This window comes from Nilaparvata lugens, chromosome X, assembly GCF_014356525.2.
Source record: "Nilaparvata lugens isolate BPH chromosome X, ASM1435652v1, whole genome shotgun sequence".
Taxonomy (NCBI): Eukaryota; Metazoa; Arthropoda; class Insecta; order Hemiptera; family Delphacidae; genus Nilaparvata; species Nilaparvata lugens.
This window is the reverse complement of record NC_052518.1, coordinates 18,782,927-18,802,495: the sequence shown is the minus strand read 5'-3', so window position 1 is coordinate 18,802,495 and position 19,569 is coordinate 18,782,927. Positions and strand designations below refer to the sequence as shown.

Below are 19,569 nucleotides of genomic sequence, written 5' to 3'. Positions count from 1 at the left end.
AGCATGATGACTTTGAAAAAAATTATGAAGAAGTTTTGAGTGACATTGGACCCCCAAATAAGAGAAGGCAGTTCAACTACAAACGAGTGTACTGAGAAATTTTTGATAATATTGATGGCCATTTCCAATGCTGTTTTGAAGACTACTCAAAATTGGATTTTCTGCAACTTCTTTCAACCGACAAATTTCCACAACATAAAGGAGATTTCCCAGAAGCAGCTTTCAATAGTTTTTTAAGCACATATGGGAATTTCTTTGACCAGGTGCAATTAAAAAACAAACTCATTGTATTTTATTCAAGTGAAGAGTTCAGAGGGAAGACTTTGAGTGAGCTTTGTAAGATGTTTCTGTCGAAATCCAACAATTTGCTCAGGAAAACATTTGAGCAAATTGGATTACTCCTTTCCTTGCTGTATACAATTCCAGTCACTACAGCCTCTGTAGAGACATCCTTTTCTTATGTTGAAACTCACATCAAATTCTTCAGTAATTTTGAATTTAGCACCTTCCCGCTCCATCTGTTGCCAACCCAACAGCCATTGTCATTAACTATTCTTGATTTTGTCATTATTGTATTCTGTAATTGTATTTCTTGTCTGATTTTGTATTATTGAATATTTTTAGTGCCTCTCCATTTGGCATTGATTTGTTGATTGTAATTTTAATTCTGAATATGAATTCAGACGTGTGTGGCAGTGTTTTTTTTTTGCCGCTTTTTTGCAATGGCTTCTTGTTTGTTCTATGCACTACATCATCTTTTCCTAGTTGTTCCTGATACATCTTTTTCAGTGACTGCAAAACTGATACTAATTCATCTAATCTTTTTGAACAATTACCTATGTATTCAAGTCGAAATTTATGAGTGGCGTCTCATTTCTCAGTGATTTCCAACAATTACTTCTCAATTTCTACAACATCATTTGGTGACGTATACTTATTCAGAACTCTAACCTATTACAGATTTCAAACAGGTTGAAATTCGAACTAGCAATATTTATTATTATCAATTATTTTGAGAACTTTACATATCTTTATTCAACAAGACATACAAATCATTGATTTGGTTCACTTCATCAGGACTTACAATACTAGGACTCAATTTTTGCAAGCCTAGCCTAGCCTGCATTGACATACATTGTGCATCACGATTTTCCATGTAATCAGTGCCTACAAATTTTGAGACATTCCAACTTTGAACGATTATTCATCTTTAAAAACTACATTATTCTCTCCATGGTACATCATCCTTGCTGAAACCCTGGTTCCTGAATTTCAAGTCTCATTGAATCTCCTTATTCAACTCTGGTTCCTGATATTCAAATTTCTCTGGACATTGAGATTGGATGGCAGCACACTTGAAAGGCGGTATCTGTTCCTTTTATTAACTTATTTACCTGATTATTTACAACAATTCTATTACCGATTCGAATAATAGTTATTCTCATAGCTGGCCTGGAGATTTGCCAGCCATTTTGAAATTACCTGCTCAGACCTACTACAAATTAATTACATTGCAATTGAGCTATTCTAATACCTGGCCTAGAGATTTTTGCCAGTCATTTTAAATAATTTTTATTATTTCGAATACTTATTTTCACTGGCATTTGTATATTAATACATAACTTGTATTTGACTCATTTTGTATCATCCTTTGGTGATACTTAAGCTTAATAAGCTTTTTCATTTCAATAATTTACTTCATTAAGTCAAAGCAGTTTTAGACATTTTGATTGATTAATTTAAGGTTATTTTTTCTAGTTTCAATTGTTTCCAAATCAATTAAATTACTTCTCAGATTCAATCATTCCTAATTATTCAGTTATTCATTTTCAATATTAATCAATAGACTACAGTTTAAATATTCATAATTTTACTTACATTACTGATTTTTCAATTTGCTAATAAATATTAGGCCTACTACTTTTATACAATTTTCAATACTGTATTTCTGCTCACAGATACTTTGGATTAATTTTCAATTTTGGGCACCAAATGCCATCTTAATAATATTTTTGGATTATATAGCATACCTGTTTTTGACCATCCTTTATGGCATATATTTAATATTTGTAATTGTTTTACTATTGAAGCCCGGGAGCTTCCCTCATTAAAATTTATTGCTATTATCATCAATAAATATTATATATTGAAAAATCTATTTTATTATTGAATGATGCCTGCTCTTTACTTCAATTATTGAACCTTGCTCTCTCATCTGATGATAAGGGAACAAGGCTCTGGTCCTGCTGGTTATTATTTCACTACTATCAATTCTCATTTATTCTCCAGTGAAGTGGCGCATGTTTACTCAACTCCCCAGTGGCATCAGTTGAAATTTAATCATAAGCAGTCCACTGCCAGCTGTGCGGAGTGCATGCAATGCTTCATTGTTTGGTCCTCCGGGCTGGATTTACCAGTGCATAATTGATTTGTCAAATTTAAATTTTTATAAATTTATTCATTCAGAATTGCTCCAGGACAACATTCTCAATGCAAAATTAACTGTATCCCATGCCTGCATTATCCAATTCAATGATAATTTAGTTGTATATTGTATAGAATACCAGGATATATACTCACATATTGTTTTCAACTTTCAGTCACATTGCTGGCTTCCAGTCATTGATCATCATCCATGCTGAGAAAACTGAGCCTCGCTGTCATCGCATTTTGAGTGAAGCTGTTCAATCTCAATGCTTAGCAACACTACTTGCCAATCATCCTGTGCTTTTTGCACACTGAGAGCACTTCCTGCAATTTAAGGTCGTATACATTCATTTCTAAGCATGCCTGCCAACCATCAGCAGCAAGCAGCTTTTGACAAACTCAAAGCTTCTCAAGCATCCATGTCTAGACAACTGGACTGGTTCATTGACAAGTATGACAACTATCAAGTCACTGATGAGGCAACCTTTCAAGAGTTGTCTCTCATAAAAACTGAAGTAGAAGGCATCTCTACTAAATACAAATCCAATCATGCTACACTTGTAGATAATTCTGAAGAGGATAATGATACATACTTTAGATTTTTTCAAATCTTTATTCCATTTTTGGCCAAAGTCAATGCTAACTTGAAAGGCTACACTTATCAACAGGAACAACAGAACCATGCAACCCCTAATGTTCCTCCTTATGTTGCCACTCAACCTGTACAACCAACATTTAGATTACCTGAAATTCCTATGCCAGTTTTTTCTGGTTCCTTCCAACTTTGGAGAGAATTCAAAACCTCATTCACCAGTATTATCATTGATCAACCATCAGTAAGTGATGCAATGAAACTTAGATATCTCAAGCAAGCATTATCTGGTGAAGCATTGGCACGAATCCTGAATATCACAGCTGGTGATGACAATTTCAAGGTAGCTTGGCGATTGCTTGAGGAGAGATATGAAAACCCATGTCTAATAGCATCCAGTCATGTGTTTGCATTGGACAATCCACCAGAAATTAAAAAGAATTGTGCACAGTCACTCAGGGCTTATATAGATCATAATAAATCTAATATTGAAGCTCTTGAAGCTTTAAAGCTTGGTATTGAAAACAAAGATTTGATTTTTTCTCACAAAATATAGTCACATCTTGATCAATCCACACTTAGGGATTGGGAAAAACGTTCCTCTTTCAACAAAATACCATCCTTGAATAGTCTATGGGAATTCCTGGAAACTCAATGTAAGGTTTGAGAAGCTATGTCTGCAAACAACAATTCTCAACCAGCTCAAAAGCTATTGCAGAAACCTCAAAGCAATTCAAATACTTATCAGCAAAACAGTAATCAATCACGTCAATTTAATACAGGAACAAATTTTCAAACTTCCCAAATTATCACTCTTAATGAGGTCTCAAATAAAAATTCAAATCAGAGTATTTCATGTTTATTCTGTCAAGGTCAGTCACACACTGTATTCAAGTGTGAAGCTTTATTAAAGTTACAGCTCGACTTGATTCAATAAAATCAAGAAAATTATGCTTCAATTGTCTGAAGCCATATAATGCAAATCACACATGCTCAACTAAAACTTGTCATCAGTGTGGCAAACGACACCACACTCTTCTCCATGATAGTTTTTCTTCCATTAAAGTAGAAGATCAAGTCATTTCCAATGCTATTCAGTCTAATTCTAATCAAGGTGACAATAGTCAACAAGATTATTTGCCATCATTGCAATTTATTCCAACCAACAGACAATCATTGTCCCCGGATCATGATAGTAACTCTGGTCAATCTGTTACTGTTCATAGCAATGTTGCTTCAGATACTTCATCATTCAAACAATCTTTTGTTTCAGTGATGTCTACAGCAAAAATTTTTGTTCAAGACAAATATGGCTGTTCAATTCCAGTTACAGCACTGCTTGATAGTGGTAGTGATTGTAACTTAATTTCCAATGAACTTGCAATCAAGCTCAATCTTCCACCAGTCCATGTAGAAACACAAATTCACAGTGTTTGCTCTAATAAATCTAAGTCCTCAGTGTTGCATTGTCTGACTGTTAAATCCACTGATCATACTTGGTCAAGTCAGCAGTCATGTATAGTTGTTGAACAGATTTCACCAGCTATTCCTTCTTCAAAAATTGATTTGTACAATTTTACTATTCCTGACAATCTGAAATTGGCTGACCCCCAATTCTATCAATCTAAAAAAATTGATATACTGCTTCGTGTTGGAGTCTTTGCCTCAATACTATCTTTTGGTCAGATCACTACTAATCCTGGTTCATTAATTCTTCAAAATAGTAAACTTGGCTGGATCATTTTTGGAAATTGTGAAACTACTTCCTCATCACAATCTTTTGATGAAGTCATCTCAAACTTTATCTACTAGTGTACCAAGTCAACTCGAAAAATTTTGGAAGCTAGAAGAAGTTTCTAGTGTTGTTCCATTATCTGCTGAGGATAAGTTTGAAGAAGATCATTATAAAAATTATACTTGTAACTGCCCTTGATGGGGGTTGAAGATATCTTATTACTACTACAAGGGAGTCATGGGAACTGGATAGACAACAACATTGTATTACCTAAAGTATTTCTCATTTATTAGGCTATGTCAATTACTTGAAATTTAAAGAATGAAATATGCAGTACATTTTATCCAAATATTATTCCTTCAAAAACTACCTTCCAATAAGATTCTGCTAACTAGAAATTTACTACAACAATGATTTTATTAATTAGGGTCTCGGCCGGGTGAAAATGTTTTATAAGGAGCTAGAAATTTTGGCACTTACCCACAGCTATCACTCCCACCATAATCCCAAACCACAGGACACTCACATATATCATAATGCCGGAAAAATAACTTATTTTTTGCAATACGGTTTGGATTTTGATCCGCTCGATACCTTGGTTGTTTAACGACTGGAAGCTTTCTGTCCGGAAAACTTCCCCCTCTCCACGTCAGTGTGCCAGAAGGCCTAACCGCTGCTATTGGAAGAGTCGGTTCTCACGAGATTCGGCAAGTGGGTACTTGCCAGGTCTGCAGTATACCTTTGTGAAAATATCTACAGGCTACCAAACATCTGCCTTGTCCTTGCCTCGTGGAGCCGCCTCATCCGAGAGAACTAGCAAATATCCCTTAATTTGCTGGTTCCAGAGTCGTTTAGACATAAGTTAGCAGAATCTTATTGTCGCTGCAAAAATACTACTTACTCACTAAATTATATTTCCCCACTAAAGTCCAACTACGGAAAGTATTATTCTAATATCAGAGTCTTTTCTCCTGAAAAATCTTAAATCTAAAACACATAAAAAATCAATCAATAAAATAAGAAATCAAATTCTATCCATGTCACACTACCCCCTTCTTCGCAAAAGGGTGACTATCCCTCCCGATTGCTTCTCACTTCATACTTTTGATTGCTTTTCACTTCACACTTGCCACAATAACACTTTGCTGTCATGCCCTGGTTGAGCGGTGTCGACCAAATGGATGGAGTTGCTTGCTGCTGAAATCGCAGTTGGAGGCGCTGAGTTGAGCGGCTTGTCTGCTACAGGTACTGTTGCCGGTTCCGGGCGTGCTGGACAGAGTGCGCGCCTCCATCGTGGTAGTGTAGTGAGTGGTCTGGAACACTTTTTACCTTCACCTAAAAGTCTGGTGTAACAGTCAGTAAAGTTCTATCTCAACAGTCACAGTTATCACACAGATACGGGAAGTGCCAGTCCCAGATAATTGTTCGTTTCTAGCTCTCTGGGGGAAAGGATAACCGACCGAGCCCTTCACAATTTTTACTGATCTAACATTAACAAATCTATACCTAATCATTTATCCAATTAAACTTAAATATAAACTCAATCCTAGAATAATTATCATTTCAAAGCAAAATTTATATAATTACTAATAGCCTAATTCATTTCCAAAGTCCTAGTCAACCATTATGTAATAGCAATATCATTTCCAACTCTAATACTAAAGTTCTATAAAAATTACTCTTAAGTACTTCTGCACCTAATTAACAACAATAAGAACACATAATTATCTATTAACTATCATCTATAATAAATTCCATTCAATCAAGTAAATATCAACAATATTTTCCTCCCTACAGCATCAAACAATAGTCTCAAAGCATCTTACTCCTAATTCATTCAAACTATTTTACAAGAACAATAGTCTAATTTTTTACACGTCTGCTTTTTAACATCTATTCATCATCTTCATCATAACAATAACGTAAACAGTAGATCTCCCTCAACAGGTCAACTTTGTTTACAAACAAGGCTACTGCTGTTTGTGTTATTTTCTTCTTCTTCTTCTTTGTCAATATGTTGTCGTAGGTCCTTCCGCACAACTTACTGTATATCTATAGTCCATTGTCACTAATCCTATAGGTACGTCGCAGATGTCTTTCTGATGACGAAGGATTGCATTGTCTCACGGCAAGTAGCAACGTTATATTTCTCTCTCTATCTCTTTTGAAGGCTGATCTTTCGTCCTTGTCGAAAATCTTCTCATTCAACTAATATAATATAATTACATAATTCTATTCTAATTCATCATCTGGCCAATACTTATAAACGTTAATAAATTCATGACTCTCATTCAACTCATTTATAAAATAACACATAATTATTACACAATATTATTCCACTGATATTTGTCTTATACTCAATTACTCAGATTACTCTTCTTTTTTTTCCATTTCACTTTTCTTCACATTCAGCTAGCTTAATTCTAAAAATAAAGCAGTTTAGAGTCTCGCTGCAGACAATTTCCTTTCATGTTTTATAAATTCAAATCAATAGTTCATTTTTGAAATCTATTTCATTATGATGATGAGCAGTTTAACGCCTTACTCGGGGCATTTGTTTGTTTACTAATTATCCTGACTCCTCAATAATAAGAACAGTCTACTCGATCCAACTGTCCAATAATTATCAAGTTGTCATAACATAATTAGTTTGAACTTCTAATGCAAATTTCTACGTCCAACGAAAGCATTACTCCTAGCTTGACTTCTAGTGAAATAAGGTGATCGTTCAACTATTCTACTTCTACCTGGAGGGTAGAGTGGGTCTTCTCTCTCATCCAACACGGGGCTAGGGAGATTTTCTTCTTCTTCCTCCTCGACATTTTCTTCAAAATTTTCTACCACCTCTTCTCGTTCAATCCAGCTCCAGCTCGTTCTCCAGCTTCAACAAGTTTGTCATCCTCATCCTTGGGTGCACGATAATTGATGAACTCCTCATTCCTCCTATGATCGATATCCTCATCATTCCCAGCTATGTCTTTATCTGACAACGGTTCATTTTCTTGTTCAAAAACCTCCATTTTCTTATAACATGGTTTCATCCTATTAATATGTACTATTACTCTTTTTCCATCCGATAAATTTATCATATAATTTACATCGGATAGCTTCTTACTAACAACATAGGGTTCCTCCCAAGGAAGGTGGAATTTCGCTGAGTTTCCTGGTTTAACAGCTGGCTCTAACAGATACACTAAATCTCCTTCCTCAAAACTCCGAAGTTTTCTACTGAGATTGGCTTGCTTCATTCGTTTTTGCGCCGCTTGTATAGATCGTTCATTTGCTATGTTGTATGCTTCTGAGAATCTTTCCTTCAACTCTTTCAGATGAAACTCAGTAGTTTCTCTGCGAACCTCACCTGGTATGACACACGATCCTGGAAGCACTATTTCTCGTCCATATAGCATGAAATGAGGAGAATAACCGATAGATGAATGAGGTGTGGATCTGTATGCTATCAGGGCATAGGGCAACCAGGTGTCCCAATCGGTACCGTCTCTTTTTACGAAATGTGCTATGGACTCGTTCAGGGTACGATGTAATCGCTCAATTCTACCATTACATTCCGGATGATACGCTGTCGTTCTGATTTTGTCAATACCCAGCATTTTACAAGTTTCCACAAATAAACTGGATAAAAAGTTTCGGCCTTGATCACTCAGTAGACGGTTGGGTACACCGTGTCGAGTTATAATGTTGGTGATGAAGACTTTAGCTATTGTTTCGGCTGTTTGATTGACAATGGGAATGACCTCCGCATAACGCATAAAATGATCGATAAAACTAACATAGTATTTGTTTCCATTCCTTGTTGTTGGAAGTGGGCCGACTATGTCCATCGATACAAGGTCGAAAGGATAACTTGGCTCTTCAGCGGATTGGACAGGGGCTTTCAAAGACACGGGAGTTTTTCGACGAGCACATTCATGACATTCTGCTACAAACTTTCTCACATCTTCTCCTAGTGCAGGCCAATAGTATCTCTGTTTCACACGACTAGCGGTTCTCTCTTGTCCTGAGTGTCCCGCCCAAGGGGTGCTGTGATTCAGTTTCAACACAGTTGTTCTTAGTGTTTTAGGGACAGCTAATTTCCAGTGAGACGGATCGTCGTTTTTGTTGGTCCACCATACTAATCCATTCTCTATTTGACCCAGAATTGATTCCAACAATTTATTGCGCCAATCATAATGCAGCTGGTCGGCTGCAACACAATCTTCCGATAATCCTTCTATTTGTACTCCATTTACAGCGCAACTGAGAGCATCTGCATTGGAGTGTCTTATGAACCACGTCGTACTGAAACTCAGCCAATCTCAGAGCCCACCTGGTTAGTCTGGATGAAGGGTCGCGCAGACTTAGCATCCATTTCAGAGCTGCATGGTCGGTGACTAGCGTGAACTTCCTTCCTAAAAGATAGCATCGAAACTGTTTTGTTGCATACATAACAGCCAGCAGCTCACGTTCTGTAGTACTATCATTTTTCTCGGCGTCATTCAATTGTCGACTGGCAAATGCTACAGGCCTTTCTCTGTTATCCGTTTGCTGTGAAAGTATCGTGGCAATCGATGTGCTCAACGCGTCTGTTGCAACAATAAATTCGCAATCAAAGTCAGGGAATATAAGAACATTCTCCGAACAAGATAATTTCTTCAATTTTTCGAATGATTCCATCTGTTGTGGCCCCCATACAAAGTCCACTCCTTTCTTTGTTAATTGTGTTAGGGGTTGAGCTATTAAGGCAAATCCATCGATAAAACGTCGATAATAGCTGGCTAAACCAAGCCAACTCCTGACTTCTCGCACGTTCTTCAGCTCAGGGTATTGTTTAACCGCCTTGATTTTCTCCGGATCGGGTTTCACTCCTTCCGATGTCACCAGGTGACCCAGATAACGAACACAACTTTTCACAAAATTGCACTTTTCGAGATTTACTTTCAAATTAGCATTCTCGAATATTGCTAACACGTGAGCTAGACGTTCTGCATGTTGGTTGATTGTTTGACTGTGAACTATTACATCATCTAAATAAAAAAAACACTCTGTTCCTAAAATTTCGGCCAGGAGGGAGTCCATCGATTTTTGGAATGTATGAGGGGCTCCTGTCAATCCAAAAGCCATTCTCTCATACTCAAAATGCCCACCGACGGTTGTGAAAGCAGTCTTTTCTTGGTCCTCTTCTGCTATTTTTATTTGGTGGTACCCACTTTGCAAATCCAAAGTTGAGAAATATTTACTATTGCCTAGTCCTTCAAGTGTCTCATTTATAAGCGGTAATGGATATGCATTTGCTTTAGTAACTGAATTTAATAGCCTGAAATCTGAACAGAAACGATATTTGAGGCTTCCATCGGTTGTTTTCTTTCTTACAAGTACAATCGGTGCACTCCAAGGACTGTTTGACGGTACAATCATACCTTTATTCAGCATTTCGGCTATATGCTCTTCCACTACTGGGCGCATGTGGTAAGGTACTCTATAGGGTCTTTTCGCAATCGGTCTTTCTTCAAATGTGGGGATATGATGTTCAACGGGTACATTACATCCCTCTAATCCTGGCTCTTCAAATGTTGTGATATAGCGCTTTAATACTTTACTTATTAACGCAGCTTCTTCCGTCTTTAGATGAGATAAAGTCTCATCAATTTGTTTTTCTAATTTTGAATTATTTTCATCCATTGATACAGATGCTATCTGTAAAGAGCGTTCAGTAATCCTCACATGCTCTGCAATACCCATACATTTATTTTTTAATAGCTGTACTGGATACGGATTAAGGTTTATAACTTTAACAAATGAGATTGAATTGTTGACATGCTGAACACTACGAGCAACCCTTATTCCAGGCAGTGGATCTAATGGGGGTTCGATGAATATAAGCCCTTCCTTGATTACATCTCTCAGAGTAACATCGATCAAAATTTCAGAATGAGCAGGAATAAAAGTGCTTTTTGCGGTATACACTGTAGCCGGTCTTACTTGATCATTTGAACAATGGGTCTTTGTTGACATTCCGCGATCTTTGAACTCAGACCTCCTCCTGTCATGGAGTGGATGGGTGGGGTCGGTCGGGGCATTACAGCTTATAGTTTTCCTACTTTCATTTTCACTAACACAATCACAAAAATATGACATTTCAATATTATTGTATGACTCATTTTGAACTTCACCTACTTTCTCACCTCCAAATGTTATTGAATTATTGCCTACATCGATAACTGCGTACAATTTGGATAACAAATCCCAACCAAGCAAACCATCCTCTTTAATCTCAACATTGGTGATGAGAAATCTATGTTTAACCTTGAACTTTAAGACATTTATTTGTAAAACTTGTGCTCCTATCACAGCTAAATTCATGCCTGTCACACCCTTAGCAACAGCTTTCTCCTCTATTAGTTTTACACCTGGAATAGCCTCTTTCAAAATAGATATCTCCGCGCCGGTGTCAACTAAAAATGTTTTGCATTGACCTTCAATCTCGATGGTAACGTGACTTCCTCTACCGCGAGTTGATACTCTTGGAACTATATTGCAATGCCCCTCTCCATGATTAGGCTGAGTAGTTGGGTGACTCCCAGCCAATCTTAGTTTTCCAAGTACTGAGGTGTTTGGGCACTAATGTCTTCATTTTCCACAGGAGAAGCGTGTTTAGCGCAATTATATGCTGTATGAGACGATTCTCCACAAACAAAACAGTATCTCACAAATTTATTGTAGAATTTACGTGGTTGTGACTCAGAAAAATTTCTCAGCTGATTTGGGGAATGGTTTGTTCCCGTGTTGGTACATTCCCTAGCAAAGTGACCCATCCTACCACATGCAAAGCAAGGTCCCTTCTTATCAGACTGTCTGAACTGTGTATTCGGATTGCTCTTAAAATATCCATATGCTTTCACGTTCTGATCCTTCTTGAATGAAAGCGCAAACACGTTGTCTTGATTGGATGCGGTCGCTTGTTCAACTCGTTCAGCTACGACTACCGCCTCTTCCAAGGTTTTTGGGGGATGAACTTGTAGGGTTATGGATGCAGAACCAAATAATCCTCGAATGAAAGCTGTCAAAACCGTTCTATCTAGTTGGAGGCGAGCGTATTTAGCTTCTGCAGGATGATCGTTGGGGATTGGTATAGCTTTTAAGCCTAATTCTCGACAGCGATCCGCATACGCACGTATTGGCTCATTCCGGTGTTGTTCAATCGCACTCAACGCAAATAAATGACTTTCAGGTTCTCGTAACTCTTTGAATCTCTCTAGAAGAACTTTTTCATACTCGACAAAAGTCGCTCCCTCGGACAATAATTCGGGATGAGTGTTCAGACAGATGCAGCCCCAGATGTTTTTAATTTACATATGAGCTTTTCATCGTTATCTGACCAATTACCAGACTGTGCTACAAATTTTAAATTTTGGATAAATTCCTCTACTTTTTGTCCACCTTCTTCACCTGAAAATGTTCTTACAAGTGATTGTAAACCTAAATCCTTACTTACTAAGGTTGTTGGTCGAACCTGTTGACTGTTTGAAGCATTAACAGTGTCTAACTCTTGCTGTAATCTAACTTTTTCTAAGTGTTCACGTTCCCTTTGTGCCCTAAGTTGTCTCAATTGCTCTTGTAAACACTCTATTTCTGATCTATCTACATTTTGAACAGGTAGATCAGGTTGTACTTCATTCATCTTAAAGGGTTGACTTGAAATCTTAAATTTTGAATGGTTTCTCTGAAAAATCTTATTTCTATTAATCTAACAATTCTATTTCCATCTAAGATCTGATTATAATAAAGTAATCAACATTCACTATCTCAATTAAATCTATTTTTCAATTCAAGTTTTCTATTATTTTCTCGTTTCTAACAGTGAATTTTTGTCCCATGACTCAGATCTGGTTAGATAGACATTTTTGCAGTCTATCCCACCGCACGCCACCAGTTTTGTAACCACCCTTGATGGGGGTTGAAGATATCTTATTACTACTACAAGGGAGTCATGGGAACTGGATAGACAACAACATTGTATTACCTAAAGAATTTCTCATTTATTAGGCTATGTCAATCACTTGAAATTTAAAGAATGAAATATGCAGTACATTTTATCCAAATATTATTCCTTCAAAAACTACCTTCCAATAAGATTCTGCTAACTAGAAATTTACTACAACAATGATTTTATTAATTAGGGTCTCGGCCGGGTGAAAATGTTTTATAAGGAGCTAGAAATTTTGGCACTTACCCACAGCTATCACTCCCACCGTAATCCCAAACCACAGGACACTCACGTATATCATAATGCCGGAAAAATAACTTAACTTTTTGCAATACGGTTTGGATTTTGATCTGCTCGATACCTCGGTTGTTTAACGCCTGGAAGCTTTCCGTCTGGAAAACTTCCCCCTCTCCACGTCAGTGTGCCAGAAGGCCTAACCGCTGCTATTGGAAGAGTCGGTTCTCACGAGATTCAGCAAGCAGGTACTTGCCAGGTCTGCAGTATTCCTCTGTGAAAATATCTACAGGCTACCAAACATCCGCCTTTTCCTTGCCTCGTGGAGCTGCCTCATCCGTGAGAACTAGCAAATATCCCTGAATTTGCTGGTTCCCAGAGTCGTTTAGACATAAGTTAGCAGAATCTTATTGTTGCTGTAATAATACTACTTACTCACTAAATTATATTTTCCCACTAAAGTCCAACTACGGAAAGTATTATTCTAATATCAGAGTCTTTTCTCCTGAAAAATCTTAAATCTAAAACACATAAAAAATCAATCAATAAAATAAGAAATCAAATTCTATCCATGTCACATACTATTCGTCAAGATGATGGTAGGTTTATGGTCTCACTTCCAAGGAAGGATTCCTTTGATTTCTTAGGCAATTCAAGATGGCAAGCTATCAAACGCTTTCATTCCCTGGAGAAAAGATTGTCATCCAATCCAGAATTGAAATCGCAATATGTGTCATTTATGAATGAATATTAACAACTTGATCACATGATTCAAGCTCCTGAAATTACAACAGATCAAAAGGCTTATTATCTACCCCATCATTGTGTTTTGAAACCAGATTCAACTTCTACAAAACTATGTGTAGTTTTTGATGCTTCACCCAAAACTAGCAGTGGATTATCTTTGAATGATGTTTTACATGTAGGACCTACTGTACAACAAGAATTATTTCAATTTGTTCTGCACTTTAGATCTTACCCTATTGCATTTGTTGCAGACATTTCTAAAATGTATCGACAAATTTTGCTTGACCCAGCTGACCAGGATTTTCACCATATTCTATGGCGTGATGATCCAGCCAAACCATTGCTAGAATATAAACTTTAAACAGTCACTCATGGATCTGCCCCTGCAGCCTTTTTGTCCACATGATGTCTTATTGAACTGGCTGAGTTGGAGGCCAAACACAATCTTGAATTATCTCAAGCAATTAAAAATGATTTTTACGTGGACGATCTACTTTGTGGTGCTAACTCAGTTGAACAAGTAAGATCACAATTTATTAGCTACTCTTGAAAAAGGTGGATTTCGACTGTTTGTGAATGGTTGAAATCACCTGCTGAAAGAAAAAATATGTTTATAGCTGTGCGTATTACTAAAATTCAGGAATCTACCTCAAAATTTTGTTGGAATCATGTAAGAACAGCTCATAGCCCCGCTGATATTATATCACGTGGTTGTATGCCTCAAGAGCTTATTGATCATTGCCTTTGGTGGAATGGCCCTAAGTTTCTATCAATGCCCAGTTATTCTTGGAGCTCAGTCTCATCAAATGTTCTTCTTTCACATGTTTCAAATGTTCTAGTATCCATTGCTAATACTCTGCAAATTTCTGTTCTATCTCAAATAATATCCAAATTTTTTGAATGTCACAAAATGATTCGTTCCACTGCTTTTCTGCTGCGATTCATTCACAATTCACATAGTTCAATTGAGAATCATCATACTGGTTTTCCATCCATTGATGAACTTTCAAATGCTGAACTTCAACTTGTGAAGGCTGTTCAATGTGAAGCTTTTTATACAGAATTAAACCTTCTAGCTGAGGATAAAGAATTGTCATCAAAAAGCCCATTGAAGAATCTAACACCTTTTCTCTATTCAGATGGCACTATAAGAGTTGGTGGTCATTTAGAAAATGCCAAAATTCCTTTTGAATATAAACATGAAATTGTACTGCCAAGCAAACATAAATTTGTTAAAGCTTTAGTCATTGCAACTCATTTGCGCTTGCTTCATGCTGGAGTACAAAGCACCATGGCTGCTATTCATCAGAAATATTGCATCATATCTACTCGCCGTACTGTTAAAAGTATCTTGTGCACTTGTTTGAAATGCTTCTGATTCACTCATACAAAAGCTGAGCAGTTGATGGGGCAATTACCAGCTGTCCGAGTAAACATAGATTTTCCATTTTATAATTGTGGTGTGGATTATGCTGGACCAATATCCATACGCATTGGTGGGCCCAGGTCATGTACCTTTGTCAAAGATTACTTAGCATTATTCATATGTATGGTGACTCGTGCTGTGCATGTGGAGGTAGTCACTGAGGCTTTCAGTGAAGCTTTCATAGCTGCACTTAGTCGTTTTGCTTCCCATCGTGGCATTCCGGAAACAATCTATTCTGACAATGCTACAACATTTCATGGCACCAATAATGAGCTACAGGAGCTATCTGATTTTCTATCATCAGCACAAAATCAAAAAGAAATTCAGTGTAAAGCATCTGCCTTCAACATTCAGTGGAATTTCATTCCTCCCCATCCCCCACATTTTGGCGGTCTGTGGGTGAATGCCATTAAAAATTTCAAAAATATCTTCAAGGTAGTCATGCTAAATCAAATCTTGAATTTGGAAGAGCTATTTACTATTTCAACTCAGATTGAGGCCATACTCAATTCAAGACCTATTGTACCTCTTACTGAGGATCCAACTGATTTGTCCTACTTGTCACCAGGTCACTTCATCATTGGTAGACCTATCAATGCATTTACCTTTCAAACCATCTAATACAAAACATACAAATTATTTGTCATGTTGGTTACTTCTTTCCTCTCTCACTCAGAAGATTTGGGATCGTTGGTCAGAGGAATACCCAATAACATTACAAAAAAGGCAAAAATGGACTTCAGTCTCTGACAATATTAGTGTTGATACACTAGTTCTCCTTAAGGATGTGGGCACCCTTCCTACAAATTCGAAAATTGGTCGCATTGTTCAAACTTTCCCTGGTGCTGATAAAAAGGTCTGTGTGGTCTTAGTGCACACTTCTAAAGGTACTTACAAATGACCTATCACAAGTATTGCTCCTCTTCCTCAGGACAATTCTGAATAATTCGTCCTCTTGTTTCAACATATTCTCTTTATTTTTGTTTTTGTGCAATTCTTTGAATTACACAACTGGCCTGGCTTATGTTGAAACTCACATCAAATTCTTCAGTAATTTTGAATCTAGCGCCTTCCTGCTCTGTCTGTTGCCAACCCAACAGCCATTGTCATTAACTATTCTCGATTTTGTCATTATTGTATTCTGTAATTGTATTTCTTGTCTGATTTTGTGAATTAGAGTATTATTATATTATTATTGAGTATTTTTAGTGCCTCTCCATTTGGCATTGATTTGTTGATTGTAATTTTAATTCTTAATATGAATTCAGACGTGTGTGGCAGTGTTTTTTTTCCGCTATTTCGCAATGGCTTCTTGTTTGTTCTATGCACTACAGCATCTTTTCCTAGTTGTTCCTGATACATCTTTTTCAGTGACTGCAAAACTCATACTAATTCATCTAATCTTTTTGAACAATTACCTATGTATTCAAGTCGAAATTTATGAGCGGCATCTCATTTCTCAGTGATTTCCAACAATTACTTCTCAATTTCTACAACATCGTTTGGTGACGTATTCTCATTCAGAACTTCAGTGACTGCAAAGCTGGTTCTAACTAATTCATCTAATCATTTTTAACAATTACCTATGTATTCAAGTCGAAATTCATGAGTGGCGTCTCATTTCTCAGTGATTTCCAACAATTACTTGCCAATTTCTACAACATCGTTTGGTGATGTATACTTATTCAGAACTCTAACCTATTACGGATTTCAAACAGGTTGAAATTCGAACTAGCAATATTTATTATTATCAATTATTTTGAGAACTTTACATATCTTTATTCAACAAGACATACAAATCATTGATTTGGTTCACTTCATCAGGACTTACAATACTAGGACTCAATTTTTGCAAGCCTAGCCTAGCCTGCATTGACATACATTGTGCATCACGATTTTCCATGTAATCAGTGCCTACAAATTTTGAGACATTCCAACTTTGAATGATTATTCATCTTTAAAAACTACATTATTCTCTCCATGGTACATCATCCTTGCTGAAACCCTGGCTCCTGAATTTCAAGTCTCATTGAATCTCCTTATTCAACTCTGGTTCCTGATATTCAAATTTCTCTGGACATTGAGATTGGATGGCAGCACACTTGAAAGGCGGTATCTGTTCCTTTTATTAACTTGTTTACCTGATTATTTACAACAATTCTATTACCAATTTGAATAATAGTTATTCTCATAGCTGGTCTGGAGATTTGCCAGCCATTTTGAAATTACCTGCTCAGACCTACTAAAAATTAATTACATTGCAATTGAGCTATTCTAATACCTGGCCTAGAGATTTTTGCCAGTCATTTTAAATAATTTTTATTATTTTGAATACTTATTTTCACTGGCATTTGTGTATTAATACATAACTTGTATTTGACTCATTTTGTATCATCCTTTGGTGATACTTAAGCTTAATAAGCTTTTTCATTTCAATAATTTACTTCATTAAGTCAAAGCAGTTTTAGACATTTTGATTGATTAATTTAAGGTTATTTTTTCTAGTTTCAATTGTTCCCAAATCAATTAAATTACTTCTCAGATTCAATCATTCCTAATTATTCAGTTATTTATTTTCAATATCAATTAATAGCCTACAGTTTAAATATTAAAAATTTTACTTACATTACTGATTTTTCAATTTGCTAATAAATATTAGGCCTACTACTTTTATACAATTTTCAATACTGTATTTCTGTTCATAGATACTTTGGATTAATTTTCAATTTTGGGCACCGAATGCCATCTTAATAATATCTTTGGATTATATAGCATACCTATTTTTGACCATCCTCTATGGCATATATTCAATATTTGTAATTGTTTTACTATTGAAGCCCGGGAGCTTTCCTCATTAAAATTTATTACTATTATCATCAATAAATATTATATATTGTTAAATCTGTTTTATTATTGAATGATGCCTGCTCTTTACTTCAATTCTTGAACCATCTGATGATAAGGGAACAAGGCTCTGGTCCTGCTGGTTATTATTTCACTACTATCAATTCTCATTTATTCTCCAGTGAAGTGGCGCATGTTTACTCAACTCCCCAGTGGCATCAGTTGTAATTTAATCATAAGCAGTCCACTGCCAGCTGTGCGGAGTGCATGCAATGCTTCACCATTAAGGATAAAAACATACTCTCAGAACACAACAGGCCAGAAGAGACTTTCTCATTTGGGTATCATTTCAATGGAATCCGAGTTGCTAGTCGAATTGGAAAACAAAGAGACATTTTTAAAGTATTTGCTGCTCAAGAAAGAAGAATGGATTTTAACTTTTGCTAATCCCCAAGTTTTTCAATTTTTTCAATTCAATTCTTATACAAGGAAATCTTCAATTATTATCACTTTATCACATTGTATTATACAATGTGTTGAAAATTTGGTGTTATAAATTATCTTAAGATTCTAAAGTTTCCGGACGTGGATAAGTGATTTTAGTGTTTTATTTTGTGTTTTTTAATCAGAAGATTTTTCCAATTGAAATTCATGTGAAATTAAGAATAAGTATGGTATCGCAGTTTTCCATCATGGGAGATTGTGGTTATGTTGGCGGAGTGGAACTGCCTATACGGGACTCCCCACAATCCAAGCCATATGCTAACAACAACATTGTATTATATATTTCCATTTACAATAATCAAGTGCATAATTGAATACATAACTCAATGGAATAGACTTGACTACATACTTGATCAACTTTGGTGAGTTTTTTTCCAATTATATATTATTCTTAGATATATCTCTTGATAATAATAAATTGTAATGCAGAGTTTTTATGTTATTTCAAGTTTGGAAGGAAATCTCTTGTCAGTCTACAGTGAGATTATGCTTCAATAGAAAAGAGAATGAGTAAAAGGAAATATTACATGCATGGTCAAGGAAAATTACCCCCAACAAACAAACCACAACCACCTCCCTCCCCCTGCCCCACCAACAAATTAGTGCTTCACTAACTTTTTACAGCACCGATCGCCTCTGCTACTTTCTTATGTTGAAACCTTATTCAGTTTCAATTATTCAACTCCTGGCCCTAGCGCCTATAATTTGTTATGGTGAAACAATTGGGTTCAAATTTATCATTCGGCCCTAGCGCCATTAACCTCTTATGGTGAAACATTAAATTATTATTGGTTCAATCTCTCATCTTCCCACATTTAATGTATTGTAATTCTGTTCTTAACGATATGCAAGTCACTCTGAATGATAAACTACAGCGTTGCCAAAATTATTGTCTACGTTTCGTCTACTCTCTCCAACGCCATGATCATATCACCCCAGCCCACATTGCTAGTTCAACATTAAAGCTTCCCGATCAGAGGCTTTTTCGAATAGTCAAGCTTGTTAGAGATATCTTGATATACGGTAATCCGAACTATTTTAAAGATGATTTCAAATTTGTCTCTGAAGGTAGGAGGATA

The 19,569-nt window shown here is 36.3% G+C and overlaps 1 long non-coding RNA gene across 1 annotated transcript; it reads left to right on the top strand.

Annotated features, from left to right (window-relative positions):
- The first annotated feature begins 210 nt into the window (after nt 1-210).
- On the top strand, nt 211-19,230 carry LOC120354806. Its single transcript, XR_005573199.1, has 3 exons — nt 211-349; nt 3,892-3,895; nt 18,304-19,230. It is a non-coding gene; the product is annotated as an uncharacterized LOC120354806 (long non-coding RNA).
- Nucleotides 19,231-19,569: the final 339 nt, after the last annotated feature.